General features: G+C 69.6%; 15 non-coding genes across 15 annotated transcripts; all 15 read right to left on the reverse strand.

Moving 5' to 3' along the window:
- Nucleotides 1-444: 444 nt before the first annotated feature.
- On the reverse strand, nucleotides 445-563 carry LOC137213740 (5S ribosomal RNA). Its single transcript, XR_010938362.1, has one exon. It is a non-coding gene; the product is annotated as a 5S ribosomal RNA (ribosomal RNA).
- Nucleotides 564-3,258: 2,695 nt separating this feature from the next.
- Nucleotides 3,259-3,377, reverse strand: LOC137213752 (5S ribosomal RNA). Its single transcript, XR_010938373.1, has one exon. It is a non-coding gene; the product is annotated as a 5S ribosomal RNA (ribosomal RNA).
- A 938-nt stretch (nucleotides 3,378-4,315) lies between these two features.
- On the reverse strand, nucleotides 4,316-4,434 carry LOC137213763 (5S ribosomal RNA). Its single transcript, XR_010938384.1, has one exon. It is a non-coding gene; the product is annotated as a 5S ribosomal RNA (ribosomal RNA).
- A 2,695-nt stretch (nucleotides 4,435-7,129) lies between these two features.
- On the reverse strand, nucleotides 7,130-7,248 carry LOC137213765 (5S ribosomal RNA). The gene has a single exon (XR_010938386.1). It is a non-coding gene; the product is annotated as a 5S ribosomal RNA (ribosomal RNA).
- A 937-nt stretch (nucleotides 7,249-8,185) lies between these two features.
- Nucleotides 8,186-8,304, reverse strand: LOC137213766 (5S ribosomal RNA). Its single transcript, XR_010938387.1, has one exon. It is a non-coding gene; the product is annotated as a 5S ribosomal RNA (ribosomal RNA).
- A 938-nt stretch (nucleotides 8,305-9,242) lies between these two features.
- On the reverse strand, nucleotides 9,243-9,361 carry LOC137213768 (5S ribosomal RNA). Its single transcript, XR_010938389.1, has one exon. It is a non-coding gene; the product is annotated as a 5S ribosomal RNA (ribosomal RNA).
- Nucleotides 9,362-12,056: 2,695 nt separating this feature from the next.
- LOC137213769 (5S ribosomal RNA) lies at nucleotides 12,057-12,175 on the reverse strand. The gene has a single exon (XR_010938390.1). It is a non-coding gene; the product is annotated as a 5S ribosomal RNA (ribosomal RNA).
- Nucleotides 12,176-13,113: 938 nt separating this feature from the next.
- On the reverse strand, nucleotides 13,114-13,232 carry LOC137213770 (5S ribosomal RNA). Its single transcript, XR_010938391.1, has one exon. It is a non-coding gene; the product is annotated as a 5S ribosomal RNA (ribosomal RNA).
- Nucleotides 13,233-15,927: 2,695 nt separating this feature from the next.
- LOC137213771 (5S ribosomal RNA) lies at nucleotides 15,928-16,046 on the reverse strand. The gene has a single exon (XR_010938392.1). It is a non-coding gene; the product is annotated as a 5S ribosomal RNA (ribosomal RNA).
- Nucleotides 16,047-16,983: 937 nt separating this feature from the next.
- On the reverse strand, nucleotides 16,984-17,102 carry LOC137213772 (5S ribosomal RNA). The gene has a single exon (XR_010938393.1). It is a non-coding gene; the product is annotated as a 5S ribosomal RNA (ribosomal RNA).
- A 937-nt stretch (nucleotides 17,103-18,039) lies between these two features.
- Nucleotides 18,040-18,158, reverse strand: LOC137213520 (5S ribosomal RNA). The gene has a single exon (XR_010938157.1). It is a non-coding gene; the product is annotated as a 5S ribosomal RNA (ribosomal RNA).
- A 2,696-nt stretch (nucleotides 18,159-20,854) lies between these two features.
- Nucleotides 20,855-20,973, reverse strand: LOC137213773 (5S ribosomal RNA). Its single transcript, XR_010938394.1, has one exon. It is a non-coding gene; the product is annotated as a 5S ribosomal RNA (ribosomal RNA).
- Nucleotides 20,974-21,910: 937 nt separating this feature from the next.
- Nucleotides 21,911-22,029, reverse strand: LOC137213774 (5S ribosomal RNA). Its single transcript, XR_010938395.1, has one exon. It is a non-coding gene; the product is annotated as a 5S ribosomal RNA (ribosomal RNA).
- Nucleotides 22,030-22,967: 938 nt separating this feature from the next.
- Nucleotides 22,968-23,086, reverse strand: LOC137213775 (5S ribosomal RNA). The gene has a single exon (XR_010938396.1). It is a non-coding gene; the product is annotated as a 5S ribosomal RNA (ribosomal RNA).
- A 2,695-nt stretch (nucleotides 23,087-25,781) lies between these two features.
- Nucleotides 25,782-25,900, reverse strand: LOC137213776 (5S ribosomal RNA). Its single transcript, XR_010938397.1, has one exon. It is a non-coding gene; the product is annotated as a 5S ribosomal RNA (ribosomal RNA).
- Nucleotides 25,901-26,012: the final 112 nt, after the last annotated feature.

Below are 26,012 nucleotides of genomic sequence, written 5' to 3' on the forward strand. Positions count from 1 at the left end.
GAAGCGGACCCTGCCCTCGATCCCGCTCCCGCACCCAACCGCGGTGACACGCCAGAGGGGCGGGGTGGTGGTGGGGCGGGGCTTTTGTCGGAGGGAGCTGTGGAGGGACACACAGGCACACAGGTGGCAGCGCCGGGGCTGGGCGCCGGTGGGGGCGGCCAGGTGCAGGTCGAGGGGCTCGCGGGCCGAAAGGACGGCCACTGGGCCCGCGGCGGAGTCTGGGTCCGGGCCAGCCACCCCGGGAGCGTCTGGGGTGCGGCTGCCTTCCAGGGCCGCCTTCTGGCCGCCTGGCCGGCCGGGCCGGCGGGGAGCGCCCCCGCCGGCGCGCGCCGTGGTGGGAGGGGCCTGAGGAGGTGGGGCCTGCAGCGGGGCCCGGCGGGGGCGGAGCCGGCGGCCCCCGCCGCGGGCGAGTAAAGGAGAAGGCGGGCGGAGCGGGAGGCAAAAAGCCTACAGCACCCGGTATTCCCAGGCGGTCTCCCATCCAAGTACTAACCAGGCCCGACCCTGCTTAGCTTCCGAGATCAGACGAGATCGGGCGCGTTCAGGGTGGTATGGCCGTAGACGGGGGCGGGGGCCGACGGCTGCCTCTTGAGGCCCAGTTTCGCTGGCGCTGGCGCCTTAACGCCAGCCTGGCGGCCGGCCCGCCCCGACAGGGCCCCCTCGCCCGCCCAGGCAGGGGGAACGGAGGTCTCGGGTATCGGGCGGCGGCGGAGGGTTTGGCGACCACCTCCCAGTCCAGGGCGGCCGTGACCCAGCAAACCCTTCGGCGCTTGGCGCCCCGCCCAAGATCCCGCACGTCGCTCACAGGGACGTGGCCCCGGAGGCTTCAGGGCCCGGGGCCCGCGGTCCCTTGGGCATCGGCCCTGCCCGCCCACGCGGCGCTAGGCGCAGCCCGGCCGCAGCCCGGGCCGGCCCTCCTGCCCGACAGCAGCCGGCCCGAAGCCACCGGGAGCCACCATTGAGTCGCCACGGCCCCTCAGCCCCGGCAAGGCCACCCTTGCCCCCACACCCCCCGCCGAGCTCAGGACCCCGCCCCTGGTGGCCGGCAGGCCCGGGGAAGCGGCCCCTGCCCTCGATCCCGCTCCTGCACCCGGCCGCGGTGACACGCCACAGGGGCGGGGTGTGGGGGGGCTTTTGTCGGAGGGAGCTGTGGAGGGACACACCGGCACACAGGTGGCGGCGCCGGGGCTGGGCGCCGGTGGGGGCGGCCAGGTGCAGGTCGAGGGGCTCGCGGGCCGAAATGACGGCAACTGGGCCCATGGCGGAGTCTGGGTCTGGAGGGCTCTGAGCCTCCATCCGCTCTGGTGCCTCGGGTCTACCGGCCCGAAGCCTGGTAGCGCGACACCCCACCGGCCCACAGACGTAGCCTCCCCAGCTGTGCTCACAGCGAGTCCAACCGCAGCCTGCATCCCTCCACGGGACACTTGGATTACTCCCGCGATCCCCACGAGGTGCGGCACCCGCTGGCCGAATGGGCTGAGATCCTGCCCTTGCGGCGCCCTGTGGCCACCTCCGCCTCCCTCACGGTACTGGCCGAGGCCTCGGACCAGCGGGCCCCGGCTCCCAGCTCAGCGCTGCTCCTCCGCCCCTCTCACCTCCTGCCCGACGTCCAGGCTACCGAGCACCCTCCACCCCCGCCCACCTTCATGCCACTCAGCCGGAACCCGGGAGGCAATGCCAACTACCAGGTGTGTATGACAGTCTGGTGCTGAAGCGGCAACCGCAGGAGGGCCAAGCGCGGGCCAACTCGCTGCTACCTTCCACCTCGGCCTCCAGGCCCTCTCTGCACGGGAGCCAGACTGGGAAAATGAACTTACCAGCAGCAAATGGGGGCAGGGGCAGGGGGCGGCAGGGCATGGAGAGAGGAATAAAGAGCTCCAGAGTCCAGGAAACATTGGTGGTCTGTGGCTTGGAAGCGCCACTCCTTCTGCCAGCCTGGGTCCCTGCGCTTGGCTTCCTGCAATAAGAAGCCAGTGTCCCCTTCTTGGCCTGAGGGTCCCTTTGGTTTAGTGGCCACAGTTCTGCCAGCAGGCCCCTCCTGGTCCTATACCATGCACTAAGTACATCTGCAGCTGCAGACTCCAAACCCCTGGTCTCTGGGCACCTCCTCTGTGTCTCAGCTGTCCCTGTCCACAGAGAGCCTCATACAAGACGTTGCTTCCAAACTGGGAGGTTCCACATCTGGGCAGGTCCAGCTCCAGGCCCAGTGAAGGGCATGAAGAAGGCTGAGGCTCTGGACTCCAGCCAGGCCTTCAGCAGGCCTCTGAGGCCAAGGTCTTCCTAGTCTCAAGAGGGGCCAAGAGACGCAATGTGTCATTTGAACAAGTGAGTCAGCGGGCGGTGAGCGAATGAGTGACCGCTCGAGGGGATGTATGCCGGCCACCGGGCCCTGTTTGACTGTCCAGGCTCAGCTTACCTGACCCTGGTTACCAGGGAATGCCACTCTGGGCCCTCCTTTTCATCCCCCTCCCTCACTGTGACCTCACCACCTGCCCCATTATGACCCAGTCTGGCTCCCAGTTAAAACTGGAGGGCAGAGGGCCCAGGCAGTCCTGGGACCAACGGCCATGGGTGAGCGAAACTACTACCGAGCCGAGCCGTTCACTGGCCCCATCCCCAGGAAATGCCAGGAGCAAGGATACTCAATTCTTCTGATCCCGGTCAGCTTCATCTTGCTCAACGTGGGGATCAACATGGTGACTATGGTCAGGGCAGGATCTGTGCAGCGCGGTTGGGGGAGCCCTGGGGTCTTGAAGGGGCTGAGGTGGGAGGGCTGCTGGGGTGTGACAGGACAAGGGTTGGATTTCAGGGCTCACCCTGCTCCCGGCCTCCCCCCTCCCCTTCTTCCCTCAACTCTGGAGGCATCTGAAGAGATTCTTGCGGGCACTTTTCAATCGTATTTTCCACAAAGGTGAGTGGGCGCCGGCGTGGGTTCAGGGGATGTGGGCCTGTCCCCTTTCTTCTATCCCTGCCTTGATTCTCAGCCCCTCAGGAACCCAGGCCCTGACCCATCTCGCCTTTCCCCACAGACAAGCAAGCCAGCTGTGTAGGCACCCATGGCATGTGCATGCGCTGCTCCGTGGATCCCAAGAACCTGCGCTCAAGAGTTTCTTCCCACTTCTGCCGTCGCCCAAGCTTCCTGCTCGGGCAGGTAAACCACCTTGACTACTGCCTGCAGCGGGGCTCGGCGGGGGCGGAGCCGGCGGCCCCCCCGCCGCGGGCGAGTAAAGGAGAAGGCGGGCGGAGCGGGAGGCAAAAAGCCTACAGCACCCGGTATTCCCAGGCGGTCTCCCATCCAAGTACTAACCAGGCCCGACCCTGCTTAGCTTCCGAGATCAGACGAGATCGGGCGCGTTCAGGGTGGTATGGCCGTAGACGGGGGCGGGGGGCCGCGGGCGGCCTCTTGAGGCCCAGTTTCGCTGGCGCTGGCGCCTTAACGCCAGCCTGGCGGCCGGCCCGCCCCGGCAGGGCCCCCTCGCCCGCCCAGGCAGGGGGAACGGAGGTCTCGGGTATCGGGCGGCGGCGGAGGGTTTGGCGACCACCTCCCAGCCCAGGGCGGCCGTGACCCAGCAAACCCTTCGGCGCTTGGCGCCCCGCCCAAGATCCCGCACGTCGCTCACAGGGACGTGGCCCCGGAGGCTTCAGGGCCCGGGGCCCGCGGTCCCTTGGGCATCGGTCCTGCCCGCCCACGCGGCGCTAGGCGCAGGCCGGCCGCAGCCCGGGCCGGCCCTCCTGCCCGACAGCAGCCGGCCCGAAGCCACCGGGAGCCACCATTGAGTCGCCACGGCCCCTCTGCCCCGGCAAGGCCACCCTTGCCCCCACACCCCCCGCCGAGCTCAGGACCCCGCCCCTGGTGGCCGGCAGGCCCGGGGAAGCGGACCCTGCCCTCGATCCCGCTCCCGCACCCAACCGCGGTGACACGCCAGAGGGGCGGGGTGGTGGTGGGGCGGGGCTTTTGTCGGAGGGAGCTGTGGAGGGACACACAGGCACACAGGTGGCAGCGCCGGGGCTGGGCGCCGGTGGGGGCGGCCAGGTGCAGGTCGAGGGGCTCGCGGGCCGAAAGGACGGCCACTGGGCCCGCGGCGGAGTCTGGGTCCGGGCCAGCCACCCCGGGAGCGTCTGGGGTGCGGCTGCCTTCCAGGGCCGCCTTCTGGCCGCCTGGCCGGCCGGGCCGGCGGGGAGCGCCCCCGCCGGCGCGCGCCGTGGTGGGAGGGGCCTGAGGAGGTGGGGCCTGCAGCGGGGCCCGGCGGGGGCGGAGCCGGCGGCCCCCGCCGCGGGCGAGTAAAGGAGAAGGCGGGCGGAGCGGGAGGCAAAAAGCCTACAGCACCCGGTATTCCCAGGCGGTCTCCCATCCAAGTACTAACCAGGCCCGACCCTGCTTAGCTTCCGAGATCAGACGAGATCGGGCGCGTTCAGGGTGGTATGGCCGTAGACGGGGGCGGGGGCCGACGGCTGCCTCTTGAGGCCCAGTTTCGCTGGCGCTGGCGCCTTAACGCCAGCCTGGCGGCCGGCCCGCCCCGACAGGGCCCCCTCGCCCGCCCAGGCAGGGGGAACGGAGGTCTCGGGTATCGGGCGGCGGCGGAGGGTTTGGCGACCACCTCCCAGTCCAGGGCGGCCGTGACCCAGCAAACCCTTCGGCGCTTGGCGCCCCGCCCAAGATCCCGCACGTCGCTCACAGGGACGTGGCCCCGGAGGCTTCAGGGCCCGGGGCCCGCGGTCCCTTGGGCATCGGCCCTGCCCGCCCACGCGGCGCTAGGCGCAGCCCGGCCGCAGCCCGGGCCGGCCCTCCTGCCCGACAGCAGCCGGCCCGAAGCCACCGGGAGCCACCATTGAGTCGCCACGGCCCCTCAGCCCCGGCAAGGCCACCCTTGCCCCCACACCCCCCGCCGAGCTCAGGACCCCGCCCCTGGTGGCCGGCAGGCCCGGGGAAGCGGCCCCTGCCCTCGATCCCGCTCCTGCACCCGGCCGCGGTGACACGCCACAGGGGCGGGGTGTGGGGGGGCTTTTGTCGGAGGGAGCTGTGGAGGGACACACCGGCACACAGGTGGCGGCGCCGGGGCTGGGCGCCGGTGGGGGCGGCCAGGTGCAGGTCGAGGGGCTCGCGGGCCGAAATGACGGCAACTGGGCCCATGGCGGAGTCTGGGTCTGGAGGGCTCTGAGCCTCCATCCGCTCTGGTGCCTCGGGTCTACCGGCCCGAAGCCTGGTAGCGCGACACCCCACCGGCCCACAGACGTAGCCTCCCCAGCTGTGCTCACAGCGAGTCCAACCGCAGCCTGCATCCCTCCACGGGACACTTGGATTACTCCCGCGATCCCCACGAGGTGCGGCACCCGCTGGCCGAATGGGCTGAGATCCTGCCCTTGCGGCGCCCTGTGGCCACCTCCGCCTCCCTCACGGTACTGGCCGAGGCCTCGGACCAGCGGGCCCCGGCTCCCAGCTCAGCGCTGCTCCTCCGCCCCTCTCACCTCCTGCCCGACGTCCAGGCTACCGAGCACCCTCCACCCCCGCCCACCTTCATGCCACTCAGCCGGAACCCGGGAGGCAATGCCAACTACCAGGTGTGTATGACAGTCTGGTGCTGAAGCGGCAACCGCAGGAGGGCCAAGCGCGGGCCAACTCGCTGCTACCTTCCACCTCGGCCTCCAGGCCCTCTCTGCACGGGAGCCAGACTGGGAAAATGAACTTACCAGCAGCAAATGGGGGCAGGGGCAGGGGGCGGCAGGGCATGGAGAGAGGAATAAAGAGCTCCAGAGTCCAGGAAACATTGGTGGTCTGTGGCTTGGAAGCGCCACTCCTTCTGCCAGCCTGGGTCCCTGCGCTTGGCTTCCTGCAATAAGAAGCCAGTGTCCCCTTCTTGGCCTGAGGGTCCCTTTGGTTTAGTGGCCACAGTTCTGCCAGCAGGCCCCTCCTGGTCCTATACCATGCACTAAGTACATCTGCAGCTGCAGACTCCAAACCCCTGGTCTCTGGGCACCTCCTCTGTGTCTCAGCTGTCCCTGTCCACAGAGAGCCTCATACAAGACGTTGCTTCCAAACTGGGAGGTTCCACATCTGGGCAGGTCCAGCTCCAGGCCCAGTGAAGGGCATGAAGAAGGCTGAGGCTCTGGACTCCAGCCAGGCCTTCAGCAGGCCTCTGAGGCCAAGGTCTTCCTAGTCTCAAGAGGGGCCAAGAGACGCAATGTGTCATTTGAACAAGTGAGTCAGCGGGCGGTGAGCGAATGAGTGACCGCTCGAGGGGATGTATGCCGGCCACCGGGCCCTGTTTGACTGTCCAGGCTCAGCTTACCTGACCCTGGTTACCAGGGAATGCCACTCTGGGCCCTCCTTTTCATCCCCCTCCCTCACTGTGACCTCACCACCTGCCCCATTATGACCCAGTCTGGCTCCCAGTTAAAACTGGAGGGCAGAGGGCCCAGGCAGTCCTGGGACCAACGGCCATGGGTGAGCGAAACTACTACCGAGCCGAGCCGTTCACTGGCCCCATCCCCAGGAAATGCCAGGAGCAAGGATACTCAATTCTTCTGATCCCGGTCAGCTTCATCTTGCTCAACGTGGGGATCAACATGGTGACTATGGTCAGGGCAGGATCTGTGCAGCGCGGTTGGGGGAGCCCTGGGGTCTTGAAGGGGCTGAGGTGGGAGGGCTGCTGGGGTGTGACAGGACAAGGGTTGGATTTCAGGGCTCACCCTGCTCCCGGCCTCCCCCCTCCCCTTCTTCCCTCAACTCTGGAGGCATCTGAAGAGATTCTTGCGGGCACTTTTCAATCGTATTTTCCACAAAGGTGAGTGGGCGCCGGCGTGGGTTCAGGGGATGTGGGCCTGTCCCCTTTCTTCTATCCCTGCCTTGATTCTCAGCCCCTCAGGAACCCAGGCCCTGACCCATCTCGCCTTTCCCCACAGACAAGCAAGCCAGCTGTGTAGGCACCCATGGCATGTGCATGCGCTGCTCCGTGGATCCCAAGAACCTGCGCTCAAGAGTTTCTTCCCACTTCTGCCGTCGCCCAAGCTTCCTGCTCGGGCAGGTAAACCACCTTGACTACTGCCTGCAGCGGGGCTCGGCGGGGGCGGAGCCGGCGGCCCCCCCGCCGCGGGCGAGTAAAGGAGAAGGCGGGCGGAGCGGGAGGCAAAAAGCCTACAGCACCCGGTATTCCCAGGCGGTCTCCCATCCAAGTACTAACCAGGCCCGACCCTGCTTAGCTTCCGAGATCAGACGAGATCGGGCGCGTTCAGGGTGGTATGGCCGTAGACGGGGGCGGGGGCCGACGGCTGCCTCTTGAGGCCCAGTTTCGCTGGCGCTGGCGCCTTAACGCCAGCCTGGCGGCCGGCCCACCCCGGCAGGGCCCCCTCGCCCGCCCAGGCAGGGGGAACGGAGGTCTCGGGTATCGGGCGGCGGCGGAGGGTTTGGCGACCACCTCCCAGCCCAGGGCGGCCGTGACCCAGCAAACCCTTCGGCGCTTGGCGCCCCGCCCAAGATCCCGCACGTCGCTCACAGGGACGTGGCCCCGGAGGCTTCAGGCCCCGGGGCCCGTGGTCCCTTGGGCATCGGTCCTGCCCGCCCACGCGGAGCTAGGCGCAGCCCGGCCGCAGCCCGGGCCGGCCCTCCTGCCCGACAGCAGCCGGCCCGAAGCCACCGGGAGCCACCATTGAGTCGCCACGGCCCCTCAGCCCCGGCAAGGCCACCCTTGCCCCCACACCCCCCGCCGAGCTCAGGACCCCGCCCCTGGTGGCCGGCAGGCCCGGGGAAGCGGCCCCTGCCCTCGATCCCGCTCCAGCACCCAACCGCGGTGACACGCCAGAGGGGCGGGGTGGTGGTGGGGCGGGGCTTTTGTCGGAGGGAGCTGTGGAGGGACACACTGGCACACAGATGGCGGCGCCGGGGCTAGGCGCCGGTGGGGGCGGCCAGGTGCAGGTCGAGGGGCTCGCGGGCCGAAAGGACGGCCACTGGGCCCGCGGCGGAGTCTGGGTCTGGGCCAGCCACCCCGGGAGCGTCTGGGGTGCGGCGGCCTTCCAGGGCCGCCTTCTGGCCGCCTGGCCGGCCGGGCCGGCGGGGAGCGCCCCCGCCGGCGCGCGCCGTGGTGGGAGGGGCCTGAGGAGGTGGGTCCTGCAGCGGGGCCCGGCGGGGGCGGAGCCGGCGGCCCCCGCCGCGGGCGAGTAAAGGAGAAGGCGGGCGGAGCGGGAGGCAAAAAGCCTACAGCACCCGGTATTCCCAGGCGGTCTCCCATCCAAGTACTAACCAGGCCCGACCCTGCTTAGCTTCCGAGATCAGACGAGATCGGGCGCGTTCAGGGTGGTATGGCCGTAGACGGGGGCGGGGGGCCGCGGGCGGCCTCTTGAGGCCCAGTTTCGCTGGCGCTGGCGCCTTAACGCCAGCCTGGCGGCCGGCCCGCCCCGGCAGGGCCCCCTCGCCCGCCCAGGCAGGGGGAACGGAGGTCTCGGGTATCGGGCGGCGGCGGAGGGTTTGGCGACCACCTCCCAGCCCAGGGCGGCCGTGACCCAGCAAACCCTTCGGCGCTTGGCGCCCCGCCCAAGATCCCGCACGTCGCTCACAGGGACGTGGCCCCGGAGGCTTCAGGGCCCGGGGCCCGCGGTCCCTTGGGCATCGGTCCTGCCCGCCCACGCGGCGCTAGGCGCAGCCCGGCCGCAGCCCGGGCCGGCCCTCCTGCCCGACAGCAGCCGGCCCGAAGCCACCGGGAGCCACCATTGAGTCGCCACGGCCCCTCTGCCCCGGCAAGGCCACCCTTGCCCCCACACCCCCCGCCGAGCTCAGGACCCCGCCCCTGGTGGCCGGCAGGCCCGGGGAAGCGGCCCCTGCCCTCGATCCCGCTCCCGCACCCAACCGCGGTGACACGCCAGAGGGGCGGGGTGGTGGTGGGGCGGGGCTTTTGTCGGAGGGAGCTGTGGAGGGACACACAGGCACACAGGTGGCGGCGCCGGGGCTGGGCGCCGGTGGGGGCGGCCAGGTGCAGGTCGAGGGGCTCGCGGGCCGAAAGGACGGCCACTGGGCCCGCGGCGGAGTCTGGGTCCGGGCCAGCCACCCCGGGAGCGTCTGGGGTGCGGCTGCCTTCCAGGGCCGCCTTCTGGCCGCCTGGCCGGCCGGGCCGGCGGGGAGCGCCCCCGCCGGCGCGCGCCGTGGTGGGAGGGGCCTGAGGAGGTGGGTCCTGCAGCGGGGCCCGGCGGGGGCGGAGCCGGCGGCCCCCGCCGCGGGCGAGTAAAGGAGAAGGCGGGCGGAGCGGGAGGCAAAAAGCCTACAGCACCCGGTATTCCCAGGCGGTCTCCCATCCAAGTACTAACCAGGCCCGACCCTGCTTAGCTTCCGAGATCAGACGAGATCGGGCGCGTTCAGGGTGGTATGGCCGTAGACGGGGGCGGGGGCCGACGGCTGCCTCTTGAGGCCCAGTTTCGCTGGCGCTGGCGCCTTAACGCCAGCCTGGCGGCCGGCCCGCCCCGACAGGGCCCCCTCGCCCGCCCAGGCAGGGGGAACGGAGGTCTCGGGTATCGGGCGGCGGCGGAGGGTTTGGCGACCACCTCCCAGCCCAGGGCGGCCGTGACCCAGCAAACCCTTCGGCGCTTGGCGCCCCGCCCAAGATCCCGCACGTCGCTCACAGGGACGTGGCCCCGGAGGCTTCAGGGCCCGGGGCCCGCGGTCCCTTGGGCATCGGCCCTGCCCGCCCACGCGGCGCTAGGCGCAGCCCGGCCGCAGCCCGGGCCGGCCCTCCTGCCCGACAGCAGCCGGCCCGAAGCCACCGGGAGCCACCATTGAGTCGCCACGGCCCCTCAGCCCCGGCAAGGCCACCCTTGCCCCCACACCCCCCGCCGAGCTCAGGACCCCGCCCCTGGTGGCCGGCAGGCCCGGGGAAGCGGCCCCTGCCCTCGATCCCGCTCCCGCACCCGGCCGCGGTGACACGCCACAGGGGCGGGGTGTGGGGGGGCTTTTGTCGGAGGGAGCTGTGGAGGGACACACCGGCACACAGGTGGCGGCGCCGGGGCTGGGCGCCGGTGGGGGCGGCCAGGTGCAGGTCGAGGGGCTCGCGGGCCGAAATGACGGCAACTGGGCCCATGGCGGAGTCTGGGTCTGGAGGGCTCTGAGCCTCCATCCGCTCTGGTGCCTCGGGTCTACCGGCCCGAAGCCTGGTAGCGCGACACCCCACCGGCCCACAGACGTAGCCTCCCCAGCTGTGCTCACAGCGAGTCCAACCGCAGCCTGCATCCCTCCACGGGACACTTGGATTACTCCCGCGATCCCCACGAGGTGCGGCACCCGCTGGCCGAATGGGCTGAGATCCTGCCCTTGCGGCGCCCTGTGGCCACCTCCGCCTCCCTCACGGTACTGGCCGAGGCCTCGGACCAGCGGGCCCCGGCTCCCAGCTCAGCGCTGCTCCTCCGCCCCTCTCACCTCCTGCCCGACGTCCAGGCTACCGAGCACCCTCCACCCCCGCCCACCTTCATGCCACTCAGCCGGAACCCGGGAGGCAATGCCAACTACCAGGTGTGTATGACAGTCTGGTGCTGAAGCGGCAACCGCAGGAGGGCCAAGCGCGGGCCAACTCGCTGCTACCTTCCACCTCGGCCTCCAGGCCCTCTCTGCACGGGAGCCAGACTGGGAAAATGAACTTACCAGCAGCAAATGGGGGCAGGGGCAGGGGGCGGCAGGGCATGGAGAGAGGAATAAAGAGCTCCAGAGTCCAGGAAACATTGGTGGTCTGTGGCTTGGAAGCGCCACTCCTTCTGCCAGCCTGGGTCCCTGCGCTTGGCTTCCTGCAATAAGAAGCCAGTGTCCCCTTCTTGGCCTGAGGGTCCCTTTGGTTTAGTGGCCACAGTTCTGCCAGCAGGCCCCTCCTGGTCCTATACCATGCACTAAGTACATCTGCAGCTGCAGACTCCAAACCCCTGGTCTCTGGGCACCTCCTCTGTGTCTCAGCTGTCCCTGTCCACAGAGAGCCTCATACAAGACGTTGCTTCCAAACTGGGAGGTTCCACATCTGGGCAGGTCCAGCTCCAGGCCCAGTGAAGGGCATGAAGAAGGCTGAGGCTCTGGACTCCAGCCAGGCCTTCAGCAGGCCTCTGAGGCCAAGGTCTTCCTAGTCTCAAGAGGGGCCAAGAGACGCAATGTGTCATTTGAACAAGTGAGTCAGCGGGCGGTGAGCGAATGAGTGACCGCTCGAGGGGATGTATGCCGGCCACCGGGCCCTGTTTGACTGTCCAGGCTCAGCTTACCTGACCCTGGTTACCAGGGAATGCCACTCTGGGCCCTCCTTTTCATCCCCCTCCCTCACTGTGACCTCACCACCTGCCCCATTATGACCCAGTCTGGCTCCCAGTTAAAACTGGAGGGCAGAGGGCCCAGGCAGTCCTGGGACCAACGGCCATGGGTGAGCGAAACTACTACCGAGCCGAGCCGTTCACTGGCCCCATCCCCAGGAAATGCCAGGAGCAAGGATACTCAATTCTTCTGATCCCGGTCAGCTTCATCTTGCTCAACGTGGGGATCAACATGGTGACTATGGTCAGGGCAGGATCTGTGCAGCGCGGTTGGGGGAGCCCTGGGGTCTTGAAGGGGCTGAGGTGGGAGGGCTGCTGGGGTGTGACAGGACAAGGGTTGGATTTCAGGGCTCACCCTGCTCCCGGCCTCCCCCCTCCCCTTCTTCCCTCAACTCTGGAGGCATCTGAAGAGATTCTTGCGGGCACTTTTCAATCGTATTTTCCACAAAGGTGAGTGGGCGCCGGCGTGGGTTCAGGGGATGTGGGCCTGTCCCCTTTCTTCTATCCCTGCCTTGATTCTCAGCCCCTCAGGAACCCAGGCCCTGACCCATCTCGCCTTTCCCCACAGACAAGCAAGCCAGCTGTGTAGGCACCCATGGCATGTGCATGCGCTGCTCCGTGGATCCCAAGAACCTGCGCTCAAGAGTTTCTTCCCACTTCTGCCGTCGCCCAAGCTTCCTGCTCGGGCAGGTAAACCACCTTGACTACTGCCTGCAGCGGGGCTCGGCGGGGGCGGAGCCGGCGGCCCCCCCGCCGCGGGCGAGTAAAGGAGAAGGCGGGCGGAGCGGGAGGCAAAAAGCCTACAGCACCCGGTATTCCCAGGCGGTCTCCCATCCAAGTACTAACCAGGCCCGACCCTGCTTAGCTTCCGAGATCAGACGAGATCGGGCGCGTTCAGGGTGGTATGGCCGTAGACGGGGGCGGGGGGCCGCGGGCGGCCTCTTGAGGCCCAGTTTCGCTGGCGCTGGCGCCTTAACGCCAGCCTGGCGGCCGGCCCGCCCCGGCAGGGCCCCCTCGCCCGCCCAGGCAGGGGGAACGGAGGTCTCGGGTATCGGGCGGCGGCGGAGGGTTTGGCGACCACCTCCCAGCCCAGGGCGGCCGTGACCCAGCAAACCCTTCGGCGCTTGGCGCCCCGCCCAAGATCCCGCACGTCGCTCACAGGGACGTGGCCCCGGAGGCTTCAGGGCCCGGGGCCCGCGGTCCCTTGGGCATCGGTCCTGCCCACCCACGCGGCGCTAGGCGCAGCCCGGCCGCAGCCCGGGCCGGCCCTCCTGCCCGACAGCAGCCGGCCCGAAGCCACCGGGAGCCACCATTGAGTCGCCACGGCCCCTCTGCCCCGGCAAGGCCACCCTTGCCCCCACACCCCCCGCCGAGCTCAGGACCCCGCCCCTGGTGGCCGGCAGGCCCGGGGAAGCGGCCCCTGCCCTCGATCCCGCTCCCGCACCCAACCGCGGTGACACGCCAGAGGGGCGGGGTGGTGGTGGGGCGGGGCTTTTGTCGGAGGGAGCTGTGGAGGGACACACAGGCACACAGGTGGCGGCGCCGGGGCTGGGCGCCGGTGGGGGCGGCCAGGTGCAGGTCGAGGGGCTCGCGGGCCGAAAGGACGGCCACTGGGCCCGCGGCGGAGTCTGGGTCCGGGCCAGCCACCCCGGGAGCGTCTGGGGTGCGGCTGCCTTCCAGGGCCGCCTTCTGGCCGCCTGGCCGGCCGGGCCGGCGGGGAGCGCCCCCGCCGGCGCGCGCCGTGGTGGGAGGGGCCTGAGGAGGTGGGTCCTGCAGCGGGGCCCGGCGGGGGCGGAGCCGGCGGCCCCCGCCGCGGGCGAGTAAAGGAGAAGGCGGGCGGAGCGGGAGGCAAAAAGCCTACAGCACCCGGTATTCCCAGGCGGTCTCCCATCCAAGTACTAACCAGGCCCGACCCTGCTTAGCTTCCGAGATCAGACGAGATCGGGCGCGTTCAGGGTGGTATGGCCGTAGACGGGGGCGGGGGCCGACGGCTGCCTCTTGAGGCCCAGTTTCGCTGGCGCTGGCGCCTTAACGCCAGCCTGGCGGCCGGCCCGCCCCGACAGGGCCCCCTCGCCCGCCCAGGCAGGGGGAACGGAGGTCTCGGGTATCGGGCGGCGGCGGAGGGTTTGGCGACCACCTCCCAGCCCAGGGCGGCCGTGACCCAGCAAACCCTTCGGCGCTTGGCGCCCCGCCCAAGATCCCGCACGTCGCTCACAGGGACGTGGCCCCGGAGGCTTCAGGGCCCGGGGCCCGCGGTCCCTTGGGCATCGGCCCTGCCCGCCCACGCGGCGCTAGGCGCAGCCCGGCCGCAGCCCGGGCCGGCCCTCCTGCCCGACAGCAGCCGGCCCGAAGCCACCGGGAGCCACCATTGAGTCGCCACGGCCCCTCAGCCCCGGCAAGGCCACCCTTGCCCCCACACCCCCCGCCGAGCTCAGGACCCCGCCCCTGGTGGCCGGCAGGCCCGGGGAAGCGGCCCCTGCCCTCGATCCCGCTCCCGCACCCGGCCGCGGTGACACGCCACAGGGGCGGGGTGTGGGGGGGCTTTTGTCGGAGGGAGCTGTGGAGGGACACACCGGCACACAGGTGGCGGCGCCGGGGCTGGGCGCCGGTGGGGGCGGCCAGGTGCAGGTCGAGGGGCTCGCGGGCCGAAATGACGGCAACTGGGCCCATGGCGGAGTCTGGGTCTGGAGGGCTCTGAGCCTCCATCCGCTCTGGTGCCTCGGGTCTACCGGCCCGAAGCCTGGTAGCGCGACACCCCACCGGCCCACAGACGTAGCCTCCCCAGCTGTGCTCACAGCGAGTCCAACCGCAGCCTGCATCCCTCCACGGGACACTTGGATTACTCCCGCGATCCCCACGAGGTGCGGCACCCGCTGGCCGAATGGGCTGAGATCCTGCCCTTGCGGCGCCCTGTGGCCACCTCCGCCTCCCTCACGGTACTGGCCGAGGCCTCGGACCAGCGGGCCCCGGCTCCCAGCTCAGCGCTGCTCCTCCGCCCCTCTCACCTCCTGCCCGACGTCCAGGCTACCGAGCACCCTCCACCCCCGCCCACCTTCATGCCACTCAGCCGGAACCCGGGAGGCAATGCCAACTACCAGGTGTGTATGACAGTCTGGTGCTGAAGCGGCAACCGCAGGAGGGCCAAGCGCGGGCCAACTCGCTGCTACCTTCCACCTCGGCCTCCAGGCCCTCTCTGCACGGGAGCCAGACTGGGAAAATGAACTTACCAGCAGCAAATGGGGGCAGGGGCAGGGGGCGGCAGGGCATGGAGAGAGGAATAAAGAGCTCCAGAGTCCAGGAAACATTGGTGGTCTGTGGCTTGGAAGCGCCACTCCTTCTGCCAGCCTGGGTCCCTGCGCTTGGCTTCCTGCAATAAGAAGCCAGTGTCCCCTTCTTGGCCTGAGGGTCCCTTTGGTTTAGTGGCCACAGTTCTGCCAGCAGGCCCCTCCTGGTCCTATACCATGCACTAAGTACATCTGCAGCTGCAGACTCCAAACCCCTGGTCTCTGGGCACCTCCTCTGTGTCTCAGCTGTCCCTGTCCACAGAGAGCCTCATACAAGACGTTGCTTCCAAACTGGGAGGTTCCACATCTGGGCAGGTCCAGCTCCAGGCCCAGTGAAGGGCATGAAGAAGGCTGAGGCTCTGGACTCCAGCCAGGCCTTCAGCAGGCCTCTGAGGCCAAGGTCTTCCTAGTCTCAAGAGGGGCCAAGAGACGCAATGTGTCATTTGAACAAGTGAGTCAGCGGGCGGTGAGCGAATGAGTGACCGCTCGAGGGGATGTATGCCGGCCACCGGGCCCTGTTTGACTGTCCAGGCTCAGCTTACCTGACCCTGGTTACCAGGGAATGCCACTCTGGGCCCTCCTTTTCATCCCCCTCCCTCACTGTGACCTCACCACCTGCCCCATTATGACCCAGTCTGGCTCCCAGTTAAAACTGGAGGGCAGAGGGCCCAGGCAGTCCTGGGACCAACGGCCATGGGTGAGCGAAACTACTACCGAGCCGAGCCGTTCACTGGCCCCATCCCCAGGAAATGCCAGGAGCAAGGATACTCAATTCTTCTGATCCCGGTCAGCTTCATCTTGCTCAACGTGGGGATCAACATGGTGACTATGGTCAGGGCAGGATCTGTGCAGCGCGGTTGGGGGAGCCCTGGGGTCTTGAAGGGGCTGAGGTGGGAGGGCTGCTGGGGTGTGACAGGACAAGGGTTGGATTTCAGGGCTCACCCTGCTCCCGGCCTCCCCCCTCCCCTTCTTCCCTCAACTCTGGAGGCATCTGAAGAGATTCTTGCGGGCACTTTTCAATCGTATTTTCCACAAAGGTGAGTGGGCGCCGGCGTGGGTTCAGGGGATGTGGGCCTGTCCCCTTTCTTCTATCCCTGCCTTGATTCTCAGCCCCTCAGGAACCCAGGCCCTGACCCATCTCGCCTTTCCCCACAGACAAGCAAGCCAGCTGTGTAGGCACCCATGGCATGTGCATGCGCTGCTCCGTGGATCCCAAGAACCTGCGCTCAAGAGTTTCTTCCCACTTCTGCCGTCGCCCAAGCTTCCTGCTCGGGCAGGTAAACCACCTTGACTACTGCCTGCAGCGGGGCTCGGCGGGGGCGGAGCCGGCGGCCCCCCCGCCGCGGGCGAGTAAAGGAGAAGGCGGGCGGAGCGGGAGGCAAAAAGCCTACAGCACCCGGTATTCCCAGGCGGTCTCCCATCCAAGTACTAACCAGGCCCGACCCTGCTTAGCTTCCGAGATCAGACGAGATCGGGCGCGTTCAGGGTGGTATGGCCGTAGACGGGGGCGGGGGCCGACGGCTGCCTCTTGAGGCCCAGTTTCGCTGGCGCTGGCGCCTTAACGCCAGCCTGGCGGCCGGCCCGCCCCGGCAGGGCCCCCTCGCCCGCCCAGGCAGGGGGAACGGAGGTCTCGGGTATCGGGCGGCGGCGGAGGGTTTGGCGACCACCTCCCAGCCCAGGGCGGCCGTGACCCAGCAAACCCTTCGGCGCTTGGCGCCCCGCCCAAGATCCCGCACGTCGCTCACAGGGACGTGGCCCCGGAGGCTTCAGGCCCCGGGGCCCGTGGTCCCTTGGGCATCGGTCCTGCCCGCCCACGCGGAGCTAGGCGCAGCCCGGCCGCAGCCCGGGCCGGCCCTCCTGCCTGACAGCAGCCGGCCCGAAGCCACCGGGAGCCACCATTGAGTCGCCACGGCCCCTCAGCCCCGGCAAGGCCACCCTTGCCCCCACACCCCCCGCCGAGCTCAGGACCCCGCCCCTGGTGGCCGGCAGGCCCGGGGAAGCGGCCCCTGCCCTCGATCCCGCTCCAGCACCCAACCGCGGTGACACGCCAGAGGGGCGGGGTGGTGGTGGGGCGGGGCTTTTGTCGGAGGGAGCTGTGGAGGGACACACCGGCACACAGATGGCGGCGCCGGGGCTAGGCGCCGGTGGGGGCGGCCAGGTGCAGGTCGAGGGGCTCGCGGGCCGAAAGGACGGCCACTGGGCCCGCGGCGGAGTCTGGGTCTGGGCCAGCCACCCCGGGAGCGTCTGGGGTGCGGCTGCCTTCCAGGGCCGCCTTCTGGCCGCCTGGCCGGCCGGGCCGGCGGGGAGCGCCCCCGCCGGCGCGCGCCGTGGTGGGAGGGGCCTGAGGAGGTGGGTCCTGCAGCGGGGCCCGGCGGGGGCGGAGCCGGCGGCCCCCGCCGCGGGCGAGTAAAGGAGAAGGCGGGCGGAGCGGGAGGCAAAAAGCCTACAGCACCCGGTATTCCCAGGCGGTCTCCCATCCAAGTACTAACCAGGCCCGACCCTGCTTAGCTTCCGAGATCAGACGAGATCGGGCGCGTTCAGGGTGGTATGGCCGTAGACGGGGGCGGGGGCCGCGGGCGGCCTCTTGAGGCCCAGTTTCGCTGGCGCTGGCGCCTTAACGCCAGCCTGGCGGCCGGCCCGCCCCGGCAGGGCCCCCTCGCCCGCCCAGGCAGGGGGAACGGAGGTCTCGGGTATCGGGCGGCGGCGGAGGGTTTGGCGACCACCTCCCAGCCCAGGGCGGCCGTGACCCAGCAAACCCTTCGGCGCTTGGCGCCCCGCCCAAGATCCCGCACGTCGCTCACAGGGACGTGGCCCCGGAGGCTTCAGGCCCCGGGGCCCGTGGTCCCTTGGGCATCGGTCCTGCCCGCCCACGCGGAGCTAGGCGCAGCCCGGCCGCAGCCCGGGCCGGCCCTCCTGCCTGACAGCAGCCGGCCCGAAGCCACCGGGAGCCACCATTGAGTCGCCACGGCCCCTCAGCCCCGGCAAGGCCACCCTTGCCCCCACACCCCCCGCCGAGCTCAGGACCCCGCCCCTGGTGGCCGGCAGGCCCGGGGAAGCGGCCCCTGCCCTCGATCCCGCTCCAGCACCCAACCGCGGTGACACGCCAGAGGGGCGGGGTGGTGGTGGGGCGGGGCTTTTGTCGGAGGGAGCTGTGGAGGGACACACCGGCACACAGATGGCGGCGCCGGGGCTAGGCGCCGGTGGGGGCGGCCAGGTGCAGGTCGAGGGGCTCGCGGGCCGAAAGGACGGCCACTGGGCCCGCGGCAGAGTCTGGGTCTGGGCCAGCCACCCCGGGAGCGTCTGGGGTGCGGCTGCCTTCCAGGGCCGCCTTCTGGCCGCCTGGCCGGCCGGGCCGGCGGGGAGCGCCCCCGCCGGCGCGCGCCGTGGTGGGAGGGGCCTGAGGAGGTGGGTCCTGCAGCGGGGCCCGGCGGGGGCGGAGCCGGCGGCCCCCGCCGCGGGCGAGTAAAGGAGAAGGCGGGCGGAGCGGGAGGCAAAAAGCCTACAGCACCCGGTATTCCCAGGCGGTCTCCCATCCAAGTACTAACCAGGCCCGACCCTGCTTAGCTTCCGAGATCAGACGAGATCGGGCACGTTCAGGGTGGTATGGCCGTAGACGGGGGCGGGGGGCCGCGGGCGGCCTCTTGAGGCCCAGTTTCGCTGGCGCTGGCGCCTTAACGCCAGCCTGGCGGCCGGCCCGCCCCGGCAGGGCCCCCTCGCCCGCCCAGGCAGGGGGAACGGAGGTCTCGGGTATCGGGCGGCGGCGGAGGGTTTGGCGACCACCTCCCAGCCCAGGGCGGCCGTGACCCAGCAAACCCTTCGGCGCTTGGCGCCCCGCCCAAGATCCCGCACGTCGCTCACAGGGACGTGGCCCCGGAGGCTTCAGGCCCCGGGGCCCGTGGTCCCTTGGGCATCGGTCCTGCCCGCCCACGCGGAGCTAGGCGCAGCCCGGCCGCAGCCCGGGCCGGCCCTCCTGCCCGACAGCAGCCGGCCCGAAGCCACCGGGAGCCACCATTGAGTCGCCACGGCCCCTCAGCCCCGGCAAGGCCACCCTTGCCCCCACACCCCCCGCCGAGCTCAGGACCCCGCCCCTGGTGGCCGGCAGGCCCGGGGAAGCGGCCCCTGCCCTCGATCCCGCTCCTGCACCCGGCCGCGGTGACACGCCACAGGGGCGGGGTGTGGGGGGGCTTTTGTCGGAGGGAGCTGTGGAGGGACACACCGGCACACAGGTGGCGGCGCCGGGGCTGGGCGCCGGTGGGGGCGGCCAGGTGCAGGTCGAGGGGCTCGCGGGCCGAAATGACGGCAACTGGGCCCATGGCGGAGTCTGGGTCTGGAGGGCTCTGAGCCTCCATCCGCTCTGGTGCCTCGGGTCTACCGGCCCGAAGCCTGGTAGCGCGACACCCCACCGGCCCACAGACGTAGCCTCCCCAGCTGTGCTCACAGCGAGTCCAACCGCAGCCTGCATCCCTCCACGGGACACTTGGATTACTCCCGCGATCCCCACGAGGTGCGGCACCCGCTGGCCGAATGGGCTGAGATCCTGCCCTTGCGGCGCCCTGTGGCCACCTCCGCCTCCCTCACGGTACTGGCCGAGGCCTCGGACCAGCGGGCCCCGGCTCCCAGCTCAGCGCTGCTCCTCCGCCCCTCTCACCTCCTGCCCGACGTCCAGGCTACCGAGCACCCTCCACCCCCGCCCACCTTCATGCCACTCAGCCGGAACCCGGGAGGCAATGCCAACTACCAGGTGTGTATGACAGTCTGGTGCTGAAGCGGCAACCGCAGGAGGGCCAAGCGCGGGCCAACTCGCTGCTACCTTCCACCTCGGCCTCCAGGCCCTCTCTGCACGGGAGCCAGACTGGGAAAATGAACTTACCAGCAGCAAATGGGGGCAGGGGCAGGGGGCGGCAGGGCATGGAGAGAGGAATAAAGAGCTCCAGAGTCCAGGAAACATTGGTGGTCTGTGGCTTGGAAGCGCCACTCCTTCTGCCAGCCTGGGTCCCTGCGCTTGGCTTCCTGCAATAAGAAGCCAGTGTCCCCTTCTTGGCCTGAGGGTCCCTTTGGTTTAGTGGCCACAGTTCTGCCAGCAGGCCCCTCCTGGTCCTATACCATGCACTAAGTACATCTGCAGCTGCAGACTCCAAACCCCTGGTCTCTGGGCACCTCCTCTGTGTCTCAGCTGTCCCTGTCCACAGAGAGCCTCATACAAGACGTTGCTTCCAAACTGGGAGGTTCCACATCTGGGCAGGTCCAGCTCCAGGCCCAGTGAAGGGCATGAAGAAGGCTGAGGCTCTGGACTCCAGCCAGGCCTTCAGCAGGCCTCTGAGGCCAAGGTCTTCCTAGTCTCAAGAGGGGCCAAGAGACGCAATGTGTCATTTGAACAAGTGAGTCAGCGGGCGGTGAGCGAATGAGTGACCGCTCGAGGGGATGTATGCCGGCCACCGGGCCCTGTTTGACTGTCCAGGCTCAGCTTACCTGACCCTGGTTACCAGGGAATGCCACTCTGGGCCCTCCTTTTCATCCCCCTCCCTCACTGTGACCTCACCACCTGCCCCATTATGACCCAGTCTGGCTCCCAGTTAAAACTGGAGGGCAGAGGGCCCAGGCAGTCCTGGGACCAACGGCCATGGGTGAGCGAAACTACTACCGAGCCGAGCCGTTCACTGGCCCCATCCCCAGGAAATGCCAGGAGCAAGGATACTCAATTCTTCTGATCCCGGTCAGCTTCATCTTGCTCAACGTGGGGATCAACATGGTGACTATGGTCAGGGCAGGATCTGTGCAGCGCGGTTGGGGGAGCCCTGGGGTCTTGAAGGGGCTGAGGTGGGAGGGCTGCTGGGGTGTGACAGGACAAGGGTTGGATTTCAGGGCTCACCCTGCTCCCGGCCTCCCCCCTCCCCTTCTTCCCTCAACTCTGGAGGCATCTGAAGAGATTCTTGCGGGCACTTTTCAATCGTATTTTCCACAAAGGTGAGTGGGCGCCGGCGTGGGTTCAGGGGATGTGGGCCTGTCCCCTTTCTTCTATCCCTGCCTTGATTCTCAGCCCCTCAGGAACCCAGGCCCTGACCCATCTCGCCTTTCCCCACAGACAAGCAAGCCAGCTGTGTAGGCACCCATGGCATGTGCATGCGCTGCTCCGTGGATCCCAAGAACCTGCGCTCAAGAGTTTCTTCCCACTTCTGCCGTCGCCCAAGCTTCCTGCTCGGGCAGGTAAACCACCTTGACTACTGCCTGCAGCGGGGCTCGGCGGGGGCGGAGCCGGCGGCCCCCCCGCCGCGGGCGAGTAAAGGAGAAGGCGGGCGGAGCGGGAGGCAAAAAGCCTACAGCACCCGGTATTCCCAGGCGGTCTCCCATCCAAGTACTAACCAGGCCCGACCCTGCTTAGCTTCCGAGATCAGACGAGATCGGGCGCGTTCAGGGTGGTATGGCCGTAGACGGGGGCGGGGGCCGACGGCTGCCTCTTGAGGCCCAGTTTCGCTGGCGCTGGCGCCTTAACGCCAGCCTGGCGGCCGGCCCACCCCGGCAGGGCCCCCTCGCCCGCCCAGGCAGGGGGAACGGAGGTCTCGGGTATCGGGCGGCGGCGGAGGGTTTGGCGACCACCTCCCAGCCCAGGGCGGCCGTGACCCAGCAAACCCTTCGGCGCTTGGCGCCCCGCCCAAGATCCCGCACGTCGCTCACAGGGACGTGGCCCCGGAGGCTTCAGGCCCCGGGGCCCGTGGTCCCTTGGGCATCGGTCCTGCCCGCCCACGCGGAGCTAGGCGCAGCCCGGCCGCAGCCCGGGCCGGCCCTCCTGCCCGACAGCAGCCGGCCCGAAGCCACCGGGAGCCACCATTGAGTCGCCACGGCCCCTCAGCCCCGGCAAGGCCACCCTTGCCCCCACACCCCCCGCCGAGCTCAGGACCCCGCCCCTGGTGGCCGGCAGGCCCGGGGAAGCGGCCCCTGCCCTCGATCCCGCTCCAGCACCCAACCGCGGTGACACGCCAGAGGGGCGGGGTGGTGGTGGGGCGGGGCTTTTGTCGGAGGGAGCTGTGGAGGGACACACCGGCACACAGATGGCGGCGCCGGGGCTAGGCGCCGGTGGGGGCGGCCAGGTGCAGGTCGAGGGGCTCGCGGGCCGAAAGGACGGCCACTGGGCCCGCGGCGGAGTCTGGGTCTGGGCCAGCCACCCCGGGAGCGTCTGGGGTGCGGCGGCCTTCCAGGGCCGCCTTCTGGCCGCCTGGCCGGCCGGGCCGGCGGGGAGCGCCCCCGCCGGCGCGCGCCGTGGTGGGAGGGGCCTGAGGAGGTGGGTCCTGCAGCGGGGCCCGGCGGGGGCGGAGCCGGCGGCCCCCGCCGCGGGCGAGTAAAGGAGAAGGCGGGCGGAGCGGGAGGCAAAAAGCCTACAGCACCCGGTATTCCCAGGCGGTCTCCCATCCAAGTACTAACCAGGCCCGACCCTGCTTAGCTTCCGAGATCAGACGAGATCGGGCGCGTTCAGGGTGGTATGGCCGTAGACGGGGGCGGGGGGCCGCGGGCGGCCTCTTGAGGCCCAGTTTCGCTGGCGCTGGCGCCTTAACGCCAGCCTGGCGGCCGGCCCGCCCCGGCAGGGCCCCCTCGCCCGCCCAGGCAGGGGGAACGGAGGTCTCGGGTATCGGGCGGCGGCGGAGGGTTTGGCGACCACCTCCCAGCCCAGGGCGGCCGTGACCCAGCAAACCCTTCGGCGCTTGGCGCCCCGCCCAAGATCCCGCACGTCGCTCACAGGGACGTGGCCCCGGAGGCTTCAGGGCCCGGGGCCCGCGGTCCCTTGGGCATCGGTCCTGCCCGCCCACGCGGCGCTAGGCGCAGCCCGGCCGCAGCCCGGGCCGGCCCTCCTGCCCGACAGCAGCCGGCCCGAAGCCACCGGGAGCCACCATTGAGTCGCCACGGCCCCTCTGCCCCGGCAAGGCCACCCTTGCCCCCACACCCCCCGCCGAGCTCAGGACCCCGCCCCTGGTGGCCGGCAGGCCCGGGGAAGCGGCCCCTGCCCTCGATCCCGCTCCCGCACCCAACCGCGGTGACACGCCAGAGGGGCGGGGTGGTGGTGGGGCGGGGCTTTTGTCGGAGGGAGCTGTGGAGGGACACACAGGCACACAGGTGGCGGCGCCGGGGCTGGGCGCCGGTGGGGGCGGCCAGGTGCAGGTCGAGGGGCTCGCGGGCCGAAAGGACGGCCACTGGGCCCGCGGCGGAGTCTGGGTCCGGGCCAGCCACCCCGGGAGCGTCTGGGGTGCGGCTGCCTTCCAGGGCCGCCTTCTGGCCGCCTGGCCGGCCGGGCCGGCGGGGAGCGCCCCCGCCGGCGCGCGCCGTGGTGGGAGGGGCCTGAGGAGGTGGGGCCTGCAGCGGGGCCCGGCGGGGGCGGAGCCGGCGGCCCCCGCCGCGGGCGAGTAAAGGAGAAGGCGGGCGGAGCGGGAGGCAAAAAGCCTACAGCACCCGGTATTCCCAGGCGGTCTCCCATCCAAGTACTAACCAGGCCCGACCCTGCTTAGCTTCCGAGATCAGACGAGATCGGGCGCGTTCAGGGTGGTATGGCCGTAGACGGGGGCGGGGGCCGACGGCTGCCTCTTGAGGCCCAGTTTCGCTGGCGCTGGCGCCTTAACGCCAGCCTGGCGGCCGGCCCGCCCCGACAGGGCCCCCTCGCCCGCCCAGGCAGGGGGAACGGAGGTCTCGGGTATCGGGCGGCGGCGGAGGGTTTGGCGACCACCTCCCAGCCCAGGGCGGCCGTGACCCAGCAAACCCTTCGGCGCTTGGCGCCCCGCCCAAGATCCCGCACGTCGCTCACAGGGACGTGGCCCCGGAGGCTTCAGGGCCCGGGGCCCGCGGTCCCTTGGGCATCGGCCCTGCCCGCCCACGCGGCGCTAGGCGCAGCCCGGCCGCAGCCCGGGCCGGCCCTCCTGCCCGACAGCAGCCGGCCCGAAGCCACCGGGAGCCACCATTGAGTCGCCACGGCCCCTCAGCCCCGGCAAGGCCACCCTTGCCCCCACACCCCCCGCCGAGCTCAGGACCCCGCCCCTGGTGGCCGGCAGGCCCGGGGAAGCGGCCCCTGCCCTCGATCCCGCTCCCGCACCCGGCCGCGGTGACACGCCACAGGGGCGGGGTGTGGGGGGGCTTTTGTCGGAGGGAGCTGTGGAGGGACACACCGGCACACAGGTGGCGGCGCCGGGGCTGGGCGCCGGTGGGGGCGGCCAGGTGCAGGTCGAGGGGCTCGCGGGCCGAAATGACGGCAACTGGGCCCATGGCGGAGTCTGGGTCTGGAGGGCTCTGAGCCTCCATCCGCTCTGGTGCCTCGGGTCTACCGGCCCGAAGCCTGGTAGCGCGACACCCCACCGGCCCACAGACGTAGCCTCCCCAGCTGTGCTCACAGCGAGTCCAACCGCAGCCTGCATCCCTCCACGGGACACTTGGATTACTCCCGCGATCCCCACGAGGTGCGGCACCCGCTGGCCGAATGGGCTGAGATCCTGCCCTTGCGGCGCCCTGTGGCCACCTCCGCCTCCCTCACGGTACTGGCCGAGGCCTCGGACCAGCGGGCCCCGGCTCCCAGCTCAGCGCTGCTCCTCCGCCCCTCTCACCTCCTGCCCGACGTCCAGGCTACCGAGCACCCTCCACCCCCGCCCACCTTCATGCCACTCAGCCGGAACCCGGGAGGCAATGCCAACTACCAGGTGTGTATGACAGTCTGGTGCTGAAGCGGCAACCGCAGGAGGGCCAAGCGCGGGCCAACTCGCTGCTACCTTCCACCTCGGCCTCCAGGCCCTCTCTGCACGGGAGCCAGACTGGGAAAATGAACTTACCAGCAGCAAATGGGGGCAGGGGCAGGGGGCGGCAGGGCATGGAGAGAGGAATAAAGAGCTCCAGAGTCCAGGAAACATTGGTGGTCTGTGGCTTGGAAGCGCCACTCCTTCTGCCAGCCTGGGTCCCTGCGCTTGGCTTCCTGCAATAAGAAGCCAGTGTCCCCTTCTTGGCCTGAGGGTCCCTTTGGTTTAGTGGCCACAGTTCTGCCAGCAGGCCCCTCCTGGTCCTATACCATGCACTAAGTACATCTGCAGCTGCAGACTCCAAACCCCTGGTCTCTGGGCACCTCCTCTGTGTCTCAGCTGTCCCTGTCCACAGAGAGCCTCATACAAGACGTTGCTTCCAAACTGGGAGGTTCCACATCTGGGCAGGTCCAGCTCCAGGCCCAGTGAAGGGCATGAAGAAGGCTGAGGCTCTGGACTCCAGCCAGGCCTTCAGCAGGCCTCTGAGGCCAAGGTCTTCCTAGTCTCAAGAGGGGCCAAGAGACGCAATGTGTCATTTGAACAAGTGAGTCAGCGGGCGGTGAGCGAATGAGTGACCGCTCGAGGGGATGTATGCCGGCCACCGGGCCCTGTTTGACTGTCCAGGCTCAGCTTACCTGACCCTGGTTACCAGGGAATGCCACTCTGGGCCCTCCTTTTCATCCCCCTCCCTCACTGTGACCTCACCACCTGCCCCATTATGACCCAGTCTGGCTCCCAGTTAAAACTGGAGGGCAGAGGGCCCAGGCAGTCCTGGGACCAACGGCCATGGGTGAGCGAAACTACTACCGAGCCGAGCCGTTCACTGGCCCCATCCCCAGGAAATGCCAGGAGCAAGGATACTCAATTCTTCTGATCCCGGTCAGCTTCATCTTGCTCAACGTGGGGATCAACATGGTAACTATGGTCAGGGCAGGATCTGTGCAGCGCGGTTGGGGGAGCCCTGGGGTCTTGAAGGGGCTGAGGTGGGAGGGCTGCTGGGGTGTGACAGGACAAGGGTTGGATTTCAGGGCTCACCCTGCTCCCGGCCTCCCCCCTCCCCTTCTTCCCTCAACTCTGGAGGCATCTGAAGAGATTCTTGCGGGCACTTTTCAATCGTATTTTCCACAAAGGTGAGAGGGCGCCGGCGTGGGTTCAGGGGATGTGGGCCTGTCCCCTTTCTTCTATCCCTGCCTTGATTCTCAGCCCCTCAGGAACCCAGGCCCTGACCCATCTCGCCTTTCCCCACAGACAAGCAAGCCAGCTGTGTAGGCACCCATGGCATGTGCATGCGCTGCTCCGTGGATCCCAAGAACCTGCGCTCAAGAGTTTCTTCCCACTTCTGCCGTCGCCCAAGCTTCCTGCTCGGGCAGGTAAACCACCTTGACTACTGCCTGCAGCGGGGCTCGGCGGGGGCGGAGCCGGCGGCCCCCCCGCCGCGGGCGAGTAAAGGAGAAGGCGGGCGGAGCGGGAGGCAAAAAGCCTACAGCACCCGGTATTCCCAGGCGGTCTCCCATCCAAGTACTAACCAGGCCCGACCCTGCTTAGCTTCCGAGATCAGACGAGATCGGGCGCGTTCAGGGTGGTATGGCCGTAGACGGGGGCGGGGGGCCGCGGGCGGCCTCTTGAGGCCCAGTTTCGCTGGCGCTGGCGCCTTAACGCCAGCCTGGCGGCCGGCCCGCCCCGGCAGGGCCCCCTCGCCCGCCCAGGC

This window comes from Pseudorca crassidens, chromosome 19 (assembly GCF_039906515.1).
Source record: "Pseudorca crassidens isolate mPseCra1 chromosome 19, mPseCra1.hap1, whole genome shotgun sequence".
In the NCBI taxonomy this organism is placed as follows: Eukaryota; Metazoa; Chordata; class Mammalia; order Artiodactyla; family Delphinidae; genus Pseudorca; species Pseudorca crassidens.